General features: G+C 39.3%; 1 long non-coding RNA gene across 1 annotated transcript; it reads right to left on the bottom strand.

The window, feature by feature from the left end:
• Positions 1-4970: 4970 nt before the first annotated feature.
• Positions 4971-13858, bottom strand: LOC148414153 (uncharacterized). The gene is made up of 3 exons (XR_015867543.1): positions 13727-13858; positions 5139-5287; positions 4971-5074 (listed from the first exon to the last, which is right to left on the bottom strand). It is a non-coding gene; the product is annotated as an uncharacterized LOC148414153 (long non-coding RNA).
• Between the last annotated feature and the right edge of the window lie 3134 nt (positions 13859-16992).

The following is a 16992-nucleotide window of genomic DNA, read 5'->3' as shown; positions in this document are numbered from 1 at the left end:
GTCTGCAAGCCAACACAAACTAAACAGCAGGACCGTGACACTAATGGGTTTTACAGGATGTTCCATTTATATTAGACCTGTCATTGCTCTTTTTGATAGAAAAATGTTAAGTAAATTAGGTAAACATAATAAAATCCAAATATGACATGCAGTTTTTTTTTGTTTTTTTTTTAACGCTACTGCCTTCAATAGAATCAATTCACTTTTGACAGTTTGCAACAAACTGTATTTTCAAATATTTTGTTAAACCACAGGCATCAGTCCTGGCCCTGGGGCCAGACCCAGTCCATTGCATTGTTTTTTTTGTGGCATCAGTCCTGGCCCGGGGGCCAGACCCAGTCCATCGCATTGTTTTTTTTTTGTGGCATCAGTCCTGGCCTGGGGGCCAGACCCAGTCCATCGCATTGTTTTTTTGTGGTCAACTAAAACAAATGTAACAAGTGCATTTTTTCATTTCTTGCTGCACAGATTTATGAGATGTGTACTCCTGATTAAGATGACAAAGCAAAACATTCAGCCGTCTTCAGTTTGTATAGATTTTCAGACTTTATTTTTCACTAAATGCCAGCAAGAAATAAAATATTTGTATGCTCAAATCTTGGTTGTCACCATTTTCCATACCTTCTGATTTCAAATGCAGTGTCATGGTCTGTTGGTTTTTGGGTGGTGGGTTTATTTTGAGGGGTTCTTATTTTTTCCTGTGCCCTCCTCCGGTCACCCTTCCGCCCGCCCGGCTTGGGTTTTGTTTGTTTGTGGTTTTTCTTTGGGACGTCTGGGATCCGTCTCTTGACAAGGGGATTCTGTCATGGTCTGTTGGTTTTTGGGCTTTGGTTTTATTTTGAGGGGTTCTGATCTTGCGTTTTCATAGTTTCTGTCAAGCTTGTGTCACCCTGCGTTAGTTTTGATTTGGTCCACCTGTCTGCGTTTACTTGCTCCTCGTGTCCATTTCCCCTGCTTATTGTTTCCTCCCCACCTGTTGCGCGTCGGTAATTAGTTTGTGTGTGTATTTAAGCTGAGTTTTTGTTACAGTTAGTGTTGGATCCTTGTCGCAAATCATGTGTACCGTAAGTCTCAGTTCCGTAGCCTTTTGTCGCAATTAGTCTGTGTATCTCCGTACCACCCTGCCCGTCTGTTTCGCCAGCCTGCCTGTTCCCCTTTTTTGCATCCTGTTTTCCCCTGGTTCTCCTCTTACCAGCCCTTCACAAAATTAAATACGGACTTCCTCACACGCTCGTTGCCTCATAGTCTTTCTGCATTGAGGTCCTCCGCCACCGCTATCATGCCCGCCATTCTCCCTGCCTCGCCCGACCATGACATGCAGTTGGTGAAATATATATTTAATAATGAAATGCAGGGAGGGTAAGTGTGCAGATGAGTTCAAATTTATGTTGTGTCCCTCACTGGAAAACGAGTTTGTCATGTCTGGCTTATATTATACATCCTTAATAATCATAACCTTGACTGAATATATTGCGAAGGTAATGTTTATGGTTACTTTATGGTAATGTAAATGTGTTCCTGATTCAGTATTTCTAGCTCTTGGATTATTTCTATTCTGTCATCTTGATCAAGAAGCTCTTGTCAGTCAATAAGATGCCTGAAAGAACAGCCTGACCTTGCACTCATGGCAGCTCCTTTACAATGTTATTGTGACACTAAATGTGGTTAACCACAATCCGATAAAGGAAGCAATAGCTTTTAGTAAATACACGATGAACAGGCACCTGGGTGAAGTAATGAAGGTGAGGGGTGTGGTAGGTGTAATAAAATTAATAATGTTAATTAAAGTTAACTGTTAATAATTTAACAGGTTTTGACCATGACACTGGAGGTAGCGTGATTCCCTTGTGACTTTTCTACTCTGTCCCTTCTAATCTTGTGATTCTGATGGGTTTAACGGATAGTTTGTTCATGATTTGCTCAGTTGGGCTCAGTACGTCCCACTTGTAGGTGGTTATTCCTGCAGAGCAGAACAAAGCTTCACTTTCAAATCAAAATATCCATCATACTGTTTGTAAAAGTCCTAACAAACACAAGATGCAAAAAATAAAAAAAATAGGTTTACAGCTTTCCGCCGAACACAATTTATTTCAACCTGTAACCAGGTTCTTTCATTTTTTTTTGTCAGACGGTTTTGCTGAGCATTTAAAAGCAAAAAAAAAAAAAAAAACCTAACAAAAAAGAGCATTGTGTTCTCTGTTGTTCATTTTGCTGACCAGGGGTGTCAAAGTCAAATGAACAGCGGCGCCAAACGAAAAAATTACCTACAAACCGAGGGAGGGCCCAACTGATTGACTGTTCATTTAAGAAAAAGACTGCACATCATCTAGTGCACTTTTTACAGTGATGTACCCCCCCGTGAAATACGTTTTTAGCCACCCCCCCTAAATAATCAGTGCAAAGTATTTTAGGGCTTAAAAAAACCCAAAAAAAACTTCAAACAGGCCATCAAGTGTTTGATCAATTACATTTTAGAACCCTTCAAACTTCATTTACATTGCTCCACAAAGAAAAAAAAACACCATAAAGTGTCCTGTTTTGGATCAAAGAAGCGATTAGTTATCAAAAGAAATAACTTAATTAGCAAAATATATTTGTCCACAAAAAATAATCAACATTAAGTGTCAGACCTGTTTTAAAACAGAAATTATTATATTTGTCCACAGAAAAGTATTAAACATAAAGTGTTCGGGCTTACAATAGAAATCTTTTCACAAAAATAAATCATTAACTTAATTTTTTTCCCCAAAAAAATAATCAAATAAAGTGTCAGACCTGTTCTAAAAAAAAAAAAAAAAGATTCTAAATAAATATTTGTCCATAGAACAATATTCAACAATGGATTACAGGAGATATCTGTTTATTTCTTGATTAAAAAAATCATCAACATAAAGTGTCAGACCTGATCTAAAAATAATTATAATAGAATACATAGAATTATAAATAAATAAATGCGTGACAAGTCGGGTCGAACCATTCCAGTAGTGCTGAGTATCTGGGATTAAAATTAATGAAATTGAATAACCTACTGAACATAAAATTGGTTTTATAAATGATATTTTGTTGAGACACTTCATTAATTCAATGTTCTTTTTAAAAGATTTTTTGCATGTTGTTTGTTTCTATATTTAAAATCTTGAGCACACCCTGAAGTTCCTTCAAGTACCCCCATTTGAGAATCAGTGGTCATGTAAACCTATATATGAATGCTGTTTTTTTTATAGGTTTATATTCATTGCTCACAAGTCTCTTTCATTTACTGTACAATTTAGTTACATTGATGCTGTAGGATTGGAACTCTATTGTAGATCAAATACCTCCAAATATCAGAGAGCCCCAGTGAAATGTAATATTTTTCAGTAAAATTGCTTGTATGTTTTTCTGATGGAGAAATGCAGTCATGAAGCTTCTCGAGGGGCTTCAGTGCAGACAGCCATAGACACATATTCATGTGTTCACTTTTTGGAGTTGATTTCAAGTGCTGCAAGAAAATCAGTTTGACAGTTGGATGCGAACATAGCTCCAGGCAAAGATAGCTGAAAAGAAAAATTCCTAGATTAAAATGAGAAAATCTGAGTACATTCATGATTTGAGGAAAGAGTAACTATGGGGACGATTCAGATTAAAAGTGAAGGTCAGAAAGGGTAAGGCAAAACGTTGAGTGTGACATTGTCTGGACAGCAAAGAATGAGAGAAATTGGAAAGAAAAAAACTTCAGTGAAAGCATTGCTGTGTGGAAGAAGAGCGCATAATAACTCAGAATCCCTGCCAGAGAATGCTTCATAATGTCTCTGTTAAAAGATACACCATTCTGTGGAAAGATGGGAGCATTAGGGTGGCTGAATGGCGGAATGACACACTGAATAATAAAAGAATAGCAGCAGAAAGTTGCTTCTTGCAACTATACAAAGATATAGAATAAATATCTAAGAGCGTAATCACTTGGTCATTTAGTTTTAAATACGTGATGTCACACAGTGGCTGGGAGAGTACAAGAAAGGGTTTTGTTTTGTTTGTTTTGTACCACAGCAGCAATATTTATAACCCCACAAATCTCTGGAGATGAAAGTTCGAATCACCAACAATGGAGACTAAAACAAACCAGATCTGCTCCCAAGCTAAAAAAATCAACAGGTCTTCACGAGTGAAATGTTTCTTAAATAAATTTTAAGATAAAAACACCAAATAAACATATCCCAACATGTGTGGAAAATGCTTGATTTTTGAAGGCACTAAGAAGCATGAGGTCAAGATAAATTATTTCAACATTCCTTGTGTTGTAACACCAAGGACTAGGATTCACACAATTAAGTCCTTTTCTAAGTGTTTGTTCAAGTGCCCATCCCTGAATATACGGTAATTGACAAGAAATAAGAAATGTGTTTGATTATTGTTGAGTGCATGTTATTATCATTACACTGCACAAGTACAGGGCAACAAAATTGACTTACCCGGCTCGAGCCATCCAGCCAAGAAACATTAAAAGGCATAGATTAACAAGGTATATCAGGTATGCCTCAGTAATAGCGTTCTGAGTTCTTAGGAGAGAAAAAGAAAACACGAGGGTAAGAGAAAAAAATAGGAGTCTTCGGCCGTGCCCCAATAAGGGCATAGCATAAGCCTAGAATTATTTTTATTTTTTTTAAAGACCATAGCACACACCTCAAACATCATATAGTGGCTATTTATATTTCAGTGGCTTCAGCAGGTTGCATCACATGGGCAGGAATTTGCAGTAACAAATGTGCAAGTATGATATCTGTGGTTGTGTATGCGTAAGAGGGTCCTTGAGCTACCAGTCCATTCCAACCAACAGTTTTCCAGCCACCTGATGGGGATGTGAGATGCTAACTTCTCCATGATGACAACTGTTTTGCTCGAGGATTCAAGAACCATATCCAGAGTTTGTCGATCAGGTCACATGCAGCATGATTCTGAGAGTTGATCGTTTCAAAGAGGACCCCTCCCCCCCAGCCTCTTCTCTAATCTGGCTTCTCCCATCTGAACAATTTTGCAAGACATCAGAAATCCACCGAACCCAATGAAAAGGATTCCCTGCACATTGAAGCATGCCCTACAAAAAAAAAAGGGGGTATAAGAAATAAAGCCATAAATTATATGATGTTGATGTATCTTGCCTGTTAGGACATGTGTTCCACCATGACTTGATAGCAGACCATGTGTAGATTTTTGGATAGGATAGGGTTGTTGTTTGGTCGTACGGGCTGAGAGCCGGACGAACATTCATTGTGATCGGACTCGGCGAGCTGGAGGAGCACGCTGTTTGCTGAGGAGGGACATTAGCAAACATGAAATCAAGCAGCCGGATGCTATATTCATCACAGCGGGGCTTTCTACTACTGCAACCTCAGGACTGTTTCCCTAATATTCTACATCGGATTAGCCACACCGGACTATAACTCACAGGTACAGTATGTGGTGGCAATATGACACTTTTAAATGTTCTTTATATTTTTTTTAATTGTCTACCAACTGCAACATCCTCTCTTGAACAGACTGAACATGCTTGCATATTTAATCCCAACATTATATTTATAGAAATAGATGGATGGATATTACCAACAGAATACTGCAGAGTTAAATAGCAGTTCAAACTTGAAATCAATACGATAGCATTCTGTCTCCCGTTGTTTAATTGACAGAATTTTTTTGTGAACATTGCACACGTGGCAAATGAATAAAAGATACGATCATAAATTTATAAATACAATCACATAAGTATACTGTATACGATATATAAAATTTATACGTCACAAACTTTTATACAAGATCATATTCAATTTTGATATTTAAAAAAAAAAAAAAATATATATATATATATATATATATATATATATATATATATATATATATATATATATATATATATATATATATATATATATATATATATATATATTAACAATATATTTTAAAACCCATTTTGAGCACAGCCCTTGATTCACATCTTTTCAGTTCTACTTCATAGTTGTTCCATAAAACTGACTACTTGAACACATTTGCTTGACCGGTGGGAAAAACCAGCAGATAAGCCACACTGGACTATTAACCGCAGGGCTCAGATCATGATGAAAAAGTCACGGTTTATAGTCCGAAAAATATGGCAATTTAATTTGTAATCTGCTTGGGAAGTGAACAGAATAAGCATTTCATTGTGTGGTATCGTACTATCCACGTGACAATAAATCTCCTTGAATCTTTGAATCATAGATGTCATCTTGTAATGTTGCACCATTTTTACTCAGAAGTTCTTGTTCAGCTTTGGGACTTTGTTGTTGCATGTCTTTTTTGTGTCTTTATTTGTGTCTGTCTAAATTTGTTTTATCTTCCATTGCTAACCCATGCCTCTGACCTGCCATTGCTTCTTTAGCTGTTTTGTCTGCAAATACATTCCCTAGTGACAATGTCTGTGCCTGATGGGTGTGCTGCACTGCTTCTAGTAGTGATAAGAGTTCTGCATGTAAAACTGATTATTTGTTGATGTTCTCATGCATCCTTCTTCCAATATTGTGTAAAGGTGTGATCTGATGCAAATGCACATTGATTGTCTGTGTAAACAGTAACATCCTTTCCTCATTATTTTACACGCTACTTCTGTTGCCTCAGCTGAATAATTTGATGGTAACTGCTTAGCACTGATTACAGTGTCATTAGTCACTGCTGCGTGACCTGTTTGTGTTATACCTAGTTCATTTTTCTTAAATGAGCCATCTACAAATAGCACTTTTCCTTTAATTAAAGGCAGACCTCTCAGACCACTTTTGCTTTTGGTTGTTAATTCTGCTAACTCAGTGGTTCTCAAATGGGGGTACTTGAAGGAACTCCAGGAAGTACTCCAGATTTGAAATAAAGCAAACAAACAAACACACATGTGAAAATCCTTTAAAATAGTTAATGAATTAATTACCGTATTTTCGGACTATAAGCTGTGACTTTTTCCTCATGATTTGAGCCCTGCGGCTTATAGTCCAGTGCGCCTTATCTGCATTTTTTGTTTTGTTTCTTTTGCTAGCCACCAGGATACAATCCACCAATCAAGAAAATGTATCTGTTCAAAGTCTCAATTTATGGAACAACCATGAAATAGAAGTGAAAAGATGTGAATCAATGGCTGAACTTGAAACGAGTTTTTAAAATAAATCATTACAATAATGTCGAAATTGAAAGATTGTGTATAAACGTTCGTGATGTGTACATTTGATATAAGGTATATTTGATTATATTTAAATATTTAAAATTGTATGTATGAATTATCTGCAATGTGTTTGTATGTTCACTAAAATAATCTAGCAATTAAACATTGGGAGACAGAAGAAGATGCTATCAAAGAAATCATTTTGAGTTTGAACTGCTATTTACCTCTGCACTATTCTGTTGGTGTTATGTTGAAATTAATCCATCCACTTTTGCATCAATATGTCGGTGCTAAAATTGCAGGCATGTTGAGTATGTTAAAGAGAGGATGTTGCTGTTGGCAGGCAATTAATTTTTGAAAAATAATTATAAAAAATTTAAAAACTTCCATACAACACCTTTTTGCGTAAGTACCTGATGTTACTACCTGATGCTACTACCTTACTTGCTCAAGTTTTGGTGCTGCATTTTATATACCGGTGTGGCTTATAGTCCGGAAAATACGGTAAATGTTTCAGGAAAAAAAAAGTTCATGAAGGGTCTATGAGTTGTGCTTAATCTGGTACCTCACCTAGGACCAGTTTGCTATGCATGACCCTGCCAGGTGCATAAAGCACCAAACAATTTAGCCTCTAGGATTATTGGGATACGCAAACCCCTTCACTACGATAAGATGACGGCCCACAGAGGGGCAAACCTTAACATTATTCCTCAATTCAATTCCTCAATCCACAATTCTTCTCCTTTTTGCCAAAGATATATTTCATTCCAAAATTTGTTTTACTTTAGCTATTTATTTGGTTTTATAAAGCATACACACACAAAGGTTATCTTCAGTAGACTGGTAGTCATCGTCAGCAATTAATCTTAATATTAAAATCTTTCACATCTCAAAATACATTTTAGCTCTTGATTTGCTTCAGTAATTAATCATATCCCGACTTTCTACTCTAGTTTCATTTGTTAATTCTACTTGCAAAAGGAATTTTCAATTCAGAAATTAAACACTTCTATTGAGTTTCCCCATTACAATCTCATCTATCATATGTGGCTCTGGATTGTTTTGCTAATTATTTACACAGTTTCAGTTAACTCTCATCACAAATGTTTCATCCTTCCTTCTTACTTGACCAAAAATCATTATGCTCTTATTTGATCAACCCTCTGTTACATAACTGGGGGGCCAGTTTTGGGCTGCAACCCTCAGGTTTGACACGGCTACGATTCTTCAATTTTGACTTTTAATCACGCAGACTAGATAAAGCATAATCTAGCAATGCCTTTTAGTCTAATTTTAACCAAATTCATTGCCCGTTTCTCACAAATGGACACACAAACATATCAAACACAGATAAAGGAACCTAGATCAACTTCCCACGTCAAACTATTTCCTATTGTGTTAGTTTTTGTTGAAAGATCGCATATCCCACAATGTAGTGAAACAACTGATTTAATCCAGACAGAGAAATGGGAAGTACATGAGATCTCGGACCACTGTTACTACTACGAGTAGCCTCAACAGTGGCAATGTTTCATCTGTTCCATCCAGTTCTTATATACTTTTGGAGGATGTGGTCTCATTAATGAATGCAGGTGTGTGGGGGTGAGTGCAAGTGTGTGCGTGTGTCTTTAAAAGTCTTTCATTCGCCAACCATTCTTTGAAAGAATGAGGAAGTCAGAGAGCCATCAATCCTGATTGACATCTTCTGATAGCAACAGCTGGCCTCCTGTACACATTAGAATGTGACTTCTCTATTGGAGGAAGCCTTTTGTTTCTTTAGTAGGAAATAACCAGTCTCGATGGCCAAGACTATATCTGCTTTACACTGACATTATGTCGTCTCAATTTTTATTAGAATAACATAGTTTCATGAAGACACTGTTTTATTGATACATTGCACACAGACAAAGAGACAGACAAATACACAAGAGCCTACATCAGCACGACACACAGCTCATGGTCTGTCATGCACACTTGTTAGACTTCTGAACCATTTAAGTTTTATCATCACCTTACATTCTGTATTTCCTCAACAAATTGGTTTATGTTTGCTTTATGTAGTGGCAGGCCTTCTACGGGCTTTTCGACATCGTCCATAGTCCAAGTCCTGTAATAGTCGGGTTGGCACCATTTTGGGTGTTTGAGTTGGCCACCTGAATCTTGGGATACAGATCCTCTTGGTCAGGAGACATATCAGTTGTTTGTGGCGCAGTTAGGTGTGGGAGATTTTTTTGACAATTTCAAGTCAGCTTCGATCAATCTAGTTATTGTGTGTGGTGTTTCCTCATGATGAGGTGGTGGTAATTCAGGGTAAAGGGGAGCAGTTGCACCCTCCCCCCTTCTTCACTTTCTTCAACAACTCTCTCCGCTCCTTGACACTGGTCCTGTTTTGTCATCATCTTTTCTATGGAACATTAATTGTTCTTTTTGCTTCTCTACACACTCTCTCTCTTTTCACATTCCTTTTCCTTTTTTGTTTTTTATTCACTCTGTTTTTTGTTTCCTGTCTCCCTCTTCTTATTTTGAGGCTATTCTCATCCAGTATTTAGTTTCCGCATAATAATTTTTTACCCATCTTTTTAGGGTTTTTCTTTGTCCTTTTTATGATTGATTCCTGCAACGTGGCTATTGTTTTGTGTGTTTAACTGACCAGTAAAGCCGTGTTAAGTTATCTATGTGTGTAAATATTAGATTTTATCTGGATCTTGTTTTTCTGTGAGTTTCCAATCTTTACACTCCAGTGTTTCTTTAGATTTCTTTTTGATATTTCCTTTACTATTTTGTCCAGTTTGTCAACTCCTAAGGAGTTCTAAAAATTGGTTTCTTATCAGTAGGACAGCAATTCAATTTTTGTGTCGTGGTAATTCTCACTTCAACCTTTTCAGGTGGAGAATTCTTGTCTTTGTATCCACACCAGTCTGCTGTTTATAAACCCAATGTTTTATATTAGATAAATACCTAGTGGTGTTTTAACAGAAAGAGAGAGACAAAATACACCTCGCTCTCCTTTCATTGAGTTGTCGTCACCTTTTTCACTATTGTTGTTTTGTCTTTTCGAACCTGCTTGTGCCTTTTTGAGCGCAAAATTGCGACTTTTGTCACTTGTTTGTTATGTACGAATCGGATGTAAGTGACCTGGCAATTCAGACTGAAATCTGAAGTCAAAAAATCGAATACATATCAGATGTATGACCTCGTACCCAAGTGGCCTGGGTCAAGTTGACAAAATCGTATCTGTGTCATTCACACTGCCATTAAAAGATACAATACAGGTCAGATAGGGGCAAAAAAATTGAAATTGTGTCACTTCAGGAGGCAACGTGAATCCAGCCTAAGTTAACCCATGAGTGTCACATTTGCAAGGGATGGTTTTTTTTTCAAAAATGTCAAATTTGGAGACACTTTGACCAGGAAAGGGGGTGAGGGAACAAATTTGAATTCTTCACAGCATTGACCTCCATCTTTTTTACCTGGGTTTCTGAGAAAACAGGGACATTCCACCAGTCCAGTACAAATCTGGTTTCCCAGTCTCTGTTATTTCAGCTAATTAGGCACAAATATGATGAATAAAACAACACGAGTCAATCATGCAAAAACTGCAAAAACCCATGCCTGCATAGGGGCCCATAAAGTAAAAGAAAAAAAAAATCCCAAAAATGTGTGGCTAGTTATGAGAGGGGACAAAATGAAAATGTGTCCAGTCATTGGCCTTTGACATCTGTCAGTCACAATTACTGTTGTCAACGTGCCATGAGAGAAAAAAAAAATAGTGGCTAGCACGTGCCATCGTTGACCCGCCATGCTTAATAAAAGCAAACACAAAAGCAGTGCACTAAAAAAAAGACAAAAGGAACAAGAAGATACTAAAATTAGAACGTCTAAAATATTCTGCTGCTCCCTTGGCTTCCCCTGGAACTGAACAGTAGCATGATCATGGAGCCAACATTGACTCTCTCGCTGTGTCCTACTTCTCCAGGCAGTCAAAAGCCGTTATCCCTGCCACCAGCGCAGCTTCAGGGGATGAATGCACAATCAGCTATGCCAACAAGTGGACCCGTTAGAGTGGTCAGAGTTACTAGAGGTTGTATGCTTGTCTGATCATTTCCCAGGGACAAAAAACATGGAAGCAAGTTTTTTTTCTGAAAAATACTATACAAACCCTTTCAAGACCGGTATCAAACACCTGCAACCATGTTTGTGTTATTGGCTCAATAAAGACTGATGTTTCAACCAGCAGCTTGGGACAGGAAAGACAAGCATTTGTCGACGACTGAGAGCCAGGCCCGATGGATGAGATCAGAGTGAATGCTTACATCTTTTTTTAGTTGTGAAGAGGAATTGGTGGCATTTAAATCTATATGGCAAAGGGCTTTATTTTGGTACTGCAATGACCTTTTTTGCATATATTAAAAAAAAGATTTACAGCTCTAGGTGTGTGCACGTGCTCTTATGTTTTGAGTTAGGTGTCTGGTGGCACTGAAAAAAAAATCGTGAAAATGTAAACTGTGTACTTATGTTGGAATTTTGGTTTAAAAGAAGTTTCTAGTGTTCGCAACTGTTTGGAATAGTAACAACTGTACTCAAAATGAATTGAATGAGCAGAAACTTTAGAATTTCAAACGGAAGCAATGTTTTAAAAAGTTATTCTGTAATTGAAAATGAAGACGTTTCTATTGGTAAAAGATGTATAAATATTTGAAATGTGGTCATTTTTGGCATGAAAAAATGGAAGCGACCATGGCTATTTTTTTTTTCTCTGAGCATTTCTGAAATAACTTAGTAAGTAATAAAGTAATGTCTCTCATTTATTATCCATTACTACTTTAGTCAGTGGCAGGTAAAATAACCCTAATTTTCTTATTCATAAATTATAATGTTAATTTTTAATAGAATACTATAAACACTACTGACATTCTAACATCCTGGCTCGATTAGTCACTTCTCGTGATATAACTGTGTGTCATCTGCATTCGAATGGACTCACAAATGTAGACTGCAATAAAAACGAGAAGAAGCAATAATTCAACAAGGATTGAAGAGAATCATAGATCTGAATACAAGCAAACCAATGAGACAATGCCCACCCCGACCAAGACCAGAGGCATGATTATTGTAAGTACTGTATTGTAAGTATTGTGTGTTAGCCCACGGAGAGGTAAAAACAAATAAAGAATAAACGTCCAGAAATATCTTATGTAGAATTGCCAGAGGCTTCAGTCAGCTCATTATCCCTCTCCAACTAGTCTGACCACATTCCACTCAATCGATTCAATCACAACCAGGTGCAACCAATTACCTGGTCTGTATTTAAACCTGCATGTTCCTGCAAGTCTCCGCCAGATCGTCTTTGCCATCTCAATCTTTCATGAGGTCCCACTTGTTCTGCTCACCTGGATTCTCAGAACGTCTGCTGTCCTGATCTGTATGCCCGGCTTCTGACCTTCCCTGTCCCTGAATTTCCTAACACCTGCTGTCTTGATTTCTCTGCCCGTCTTCTGACCTGACCTGTCCTGTCCTTGATTATTCAAATGCCTGCCCTGGTATGAACACCTGCTCTGCCTAACCACGCTCCTGCCTGCCCCTGATTGGACTGTTTGCTTTGGCTTGTCTCTGCCTATCTCCTGCCTCCCAAATCTTAGTGTCCAAGCCAGCAGCAGTCTTCCAGCTACCTCTTTTCCCGGCATTGAATAAACTACTTTATCAGCACTCTTACCTGTCTTCCGTGGGCACTTGGGTCCTTGTCCTTGATTGTGTGAATAGCTTGGAACGGGTCAGTCACATTGTGTGGCTAGTTACTAATGGAAATGATCATTGTTCCAATCATCTGACTATGGCACCTTTCAGTCACCAGGACTCTCAATGATGCTTCATGATTTTGGAAAAAAAAAAAAAAGGATAGCAAATGGAGGTGACATAATTGACTTATGCTTATCAAAGGTAAATAAAACAAAAAGGAGCACACAAACACAAAACAAAATAAAAAGTTAAGCTTAAACTTTAATGATTAACACGCAACTTTGCCCCATGCTTCAATGGTTAAAAATCAGTGTTCTAGATCAGTGGTCCCCAACCTGTTCATCACTGCGGCCCGGTCAACACCGGGGGGGGGGGGGGGGGGGGGGGGGGGTTGCTCCTCTAAAGCCAAATCATCCTTCTCACTACGCCTCAGATTTATATTGAGGACTGGGGGGGGGGTTAAAAACCACATCACAAGCGTATGGACGGGGCTTTCTGCCGCTGTCGTACTTGTTGTCCACTTTTTTTTTTTTTTATCGCGCGAGGAGAGGGGAGTTGAGAGAGCTTGCTGTGCACTTTACGGTAGATCCGGAAGGAAGAGCATTGCTGAGAACTTTCACTTTTCTGGGATGTGACAGAGCCAATATTTTCACCGACAGCACCTTTATTCTTTGCGGCAATACTCGCCTGCAAAAAATAAAACTTTCAATGTCGCAATCGGAGTGGCTGAGACTGTCCTACTGTAAATATTGTCCTGACAATGCTGCGCTATCGTTAGCTTAGCACAGTAACTACGGTTCAGCAGCTGTTAAGTGAAGCAAACGCTGCACATACCAGTTGTCCCAAGTTCTCGCTTCCGCCTTTCGACAAGCCAGGTGAGGGCTCTTGTTTGGCTCTGTTTCGTATTGAAAGCTCAGCTGGCCGTGTTGGATCGCTCCCGGTTACCGCAAAGCGGCCGCCATGATTCATTCCTGCCGCTTGCGTGAGCTGTTGAATGTTCCCGAAGCTGATTGGCTGTGGCGACTCGAAACGCGGAAAAAGTACATAAAAAAATTACTTCACACAAAAGGCGAAATTTTGCTTCTCGTGACCCCACGCGGCTATTTGCGTTGCTCCATTCGCTTCCATCGCGTCGCCCGACGTGCCTTCGCGCCCAGTCACGCGAACTCCATTAAACTAAATCCTCTCCAAAACATTATTTCGGGTGCAGCCCACGCGGCCCGGTACCAGTTGATCCATGGACCGATACCAGTCCGCGGACCGGGGGTTGGTGACCACTGTTCTAGATTCTTCTACAGCGTTACATGCAACAAGTTCATACTTGTTATAATACTGGAACTGATATTAATTGGGTTCATATTGCATATGGAATATGTACCAACCTTTCCATCATTCCACCATTCCATCATACCAGCATTTCCATCATTTTAATTCTGTATGACCAGGCATACAGGTCAAATGTAGACTGTGAAGAGTCCAATGGTAAGTCATGATTGCCCTATATTTGTTGCTTTAAAATGTGTTTGTTTGTGTCCTTCCTTATAAGGTGAATGCCAGTAGTAGCCGATGGCCTCTTCTCTGTTCACTGACATTTAACAAAAATGAAGAAGAGAAGTGATGACTGACAGGCAAAGGCAGAGGGCAGAAATATCTATCACTGCTTCTCTGTCTCTTAAGAAAAAAAAAAAGCACACTAAGTCAACACCAAATGACAGAGTTGGGCTTGTTCCATGACTATTTGCATATTAGCCACTTTAGGTACACTATGATTTTGTAATTGTTTGACCGTGCATGGGTGTATGCCATTTGAACATACATGTTTGAATGATTGTATCAATGTGTTTGATTGACTGTCAATACATTTCAATAACTTGATCAAAAAAACAACACAGCCAAGTCAGAAACGTTTACTCCACGTTGATGGTTTAATGTTTAGTTACTTTAGTTTACAAAGTATTGCTTTTTTTTTGATAGGCATGTATAGGTGTGGTACAAGTAAGCAACAGCAGCAAATGTTTCTTCATCTACTGGCGCATGAAAATAACTACATTTACCAAATATCTGATAAAGCACACTTGCAGCATGGCAAGTGGAAAGGACAATAAAAGGAATATTTGAAACTGAAGGTAAAGTGACACTACCCTACACTTGCTTGTGTTTGGAAAGAAAATGTGGCCAGAAGTGTTTGCTTTGATGGGCATTAGTCAGAATAAACAGTAAAGGTACTACAAACTAAGTTTGCGAAAGGAAGAAGGAAGAAAACATTTTGAAAAACCCACGCAAGTATTATTTTTCTTCTTTAATTAATCTCTGAAATTGGCTTAGCAGCCATACCTTGAGGCGTTACACCCAGCCTAGGGGAACTGGGATATAACGTGTGTGCTCCCCCGTCAGTACCCTCACCACCAGAAAAGGCCCGTGAAACTAAAGTTGTTGAGAACAAAAACAGCAGCTTTTTTTGTCTTCGGAGGGAGAGCAAACAAACAAAATAATAAACAAAAGATCTTCTGAATCCCTAACTAACTAGCCAAACAAAAAGGAAACGAATGACAATTGGCTCACTAACTACCTAACGCAAAAACAGGAGAAAAAGGGTTAAACCAAAACGGCGTCTCCCTCCTACTACTGCTCAATTTACAGATTCTTACAAACACAGCGAGCAACACAGATGCACACTATCTAACAATTTCTGAGGTGGCGGTTTCTGGCGGTGGGATGACCGGAGAGAGAGAGCGCTTGATCCGTGGACTGTTTAAATAGGGCGGCAAATCAGGAGAGCCAGCCAATGGGATGACACCACCTGCATATAATTGACACACTCCAACCAAAAGGCACTCATGCACACGCACACACACACAAACAAAGGAGAACACAGCAGAACATACAAAAACTACATATGATCCACGGGTCATAACACCCCCCTACCTAAAAATCGGACATTTACCCCCTAGAGTAAATGTGCGATTAATGGGATTGGGACAAGGTATCGGCAATGACGTTCTCAAGTCCTTTCTTGTAACGAATCTCCACATCAAAGTTTTGGAGCAACAGCGACCAGCGCATCAGGCGCTGGTTGCTGTTCTGCATCCGAGACAAAAACACGAGCGGATTGTGGTCAGACAATACAAAGAATGGTGTTGGGCTGGAACCAAGGTACACCTCAAAATGCTGTAAAGCCAATAACAAGGCGAATGCCTCTTTTTCGATGGTGCTGTAGTGTAACTGGTGCTTTTTGAACTTCTTAGAGAAGTAACAGATGGGATGATCAAGGCCATGATCATCTTCCTGTAGTAGCACCGCACCGGCGCCGAGCGCACTAGCGTCCACCTCCAGCTTGAAGGGGCGCTCAAAGTTTGGAGCCGCGAGCACAGGGGCACTGCAGAGGAAAGCTTTGGCAGCTTCAAAAGCTGTTTGACAGATTTCCGACCACAGGTATGGCGATTTCGGGCTTGCTAAGCTTGTAAGCGGTGCTACAACGTCAGAAAAATTTCTACAAAATGCTCGATAGTATCCAACCATTCCCAAAAACCGGCGGAGCTCACGACGAGTTTGGGGAGCCGTGAAATCAACAATGGCCTGAACTTTTGCTATTACACGATGAACTTGGCCCTGACCGACTTCCTTCCCCAAATAGGTGACAAACGCCTTACCAAATTCACATTTGGCTAGGTTAAACGTTAGCGAGGCTGCGCGCAAACGGTCAAAGAGCTCATGAAGCGTTTTCAAATGTTCAGTCCACGACGACGAATATGCCACAATATCGTCGAGATAGACCTCACAGTGACTGACATCACCAAGAACCATGTTCATTAGCCGCTGGAAGGTGGCTGGTGCGTTACGCAGTCCAAACGGCATGACTGTGTATTGTAAGAATTGATCGGGCGTGACGAAGGCGCTAATTTCGGACGCGTGTTTTGTTAGAGGCACCTGCCAATAGCCTTTAAGAAGGTCTAATTTGGTGACAAACTTCGCAGCTCCCACACGATCAACACAGTCATCCATCCGGGGCAGTGGGAATGAGTCTGGTTTTGTGACCGCATTAACCTTCCGGTAGTCATTACAGAAGCGTGGTGTCTGATCAGGTTTGGGTACAAGCAGCG

This window comes from Hippichthys cyanospilos, chromosome 13, assembly GCF_059441005.1.
Source record: "Hippichthys cyanospilos isolate Australia breed blue-spotted pipefish chromosome 13, RoL_Hcya_1.0, whole genome shotgun sequence".
NCBI classification, from domain to species: Eukaryota; Metazoa; Chordata; class Actinopteri; order Syngnathiformes; family Syngnathidae; genus Hippichthys; species Hippichthys cyanospilos.
This window is presented reverse-complemented; position numbering and strand designations above follow the sequence as displayed.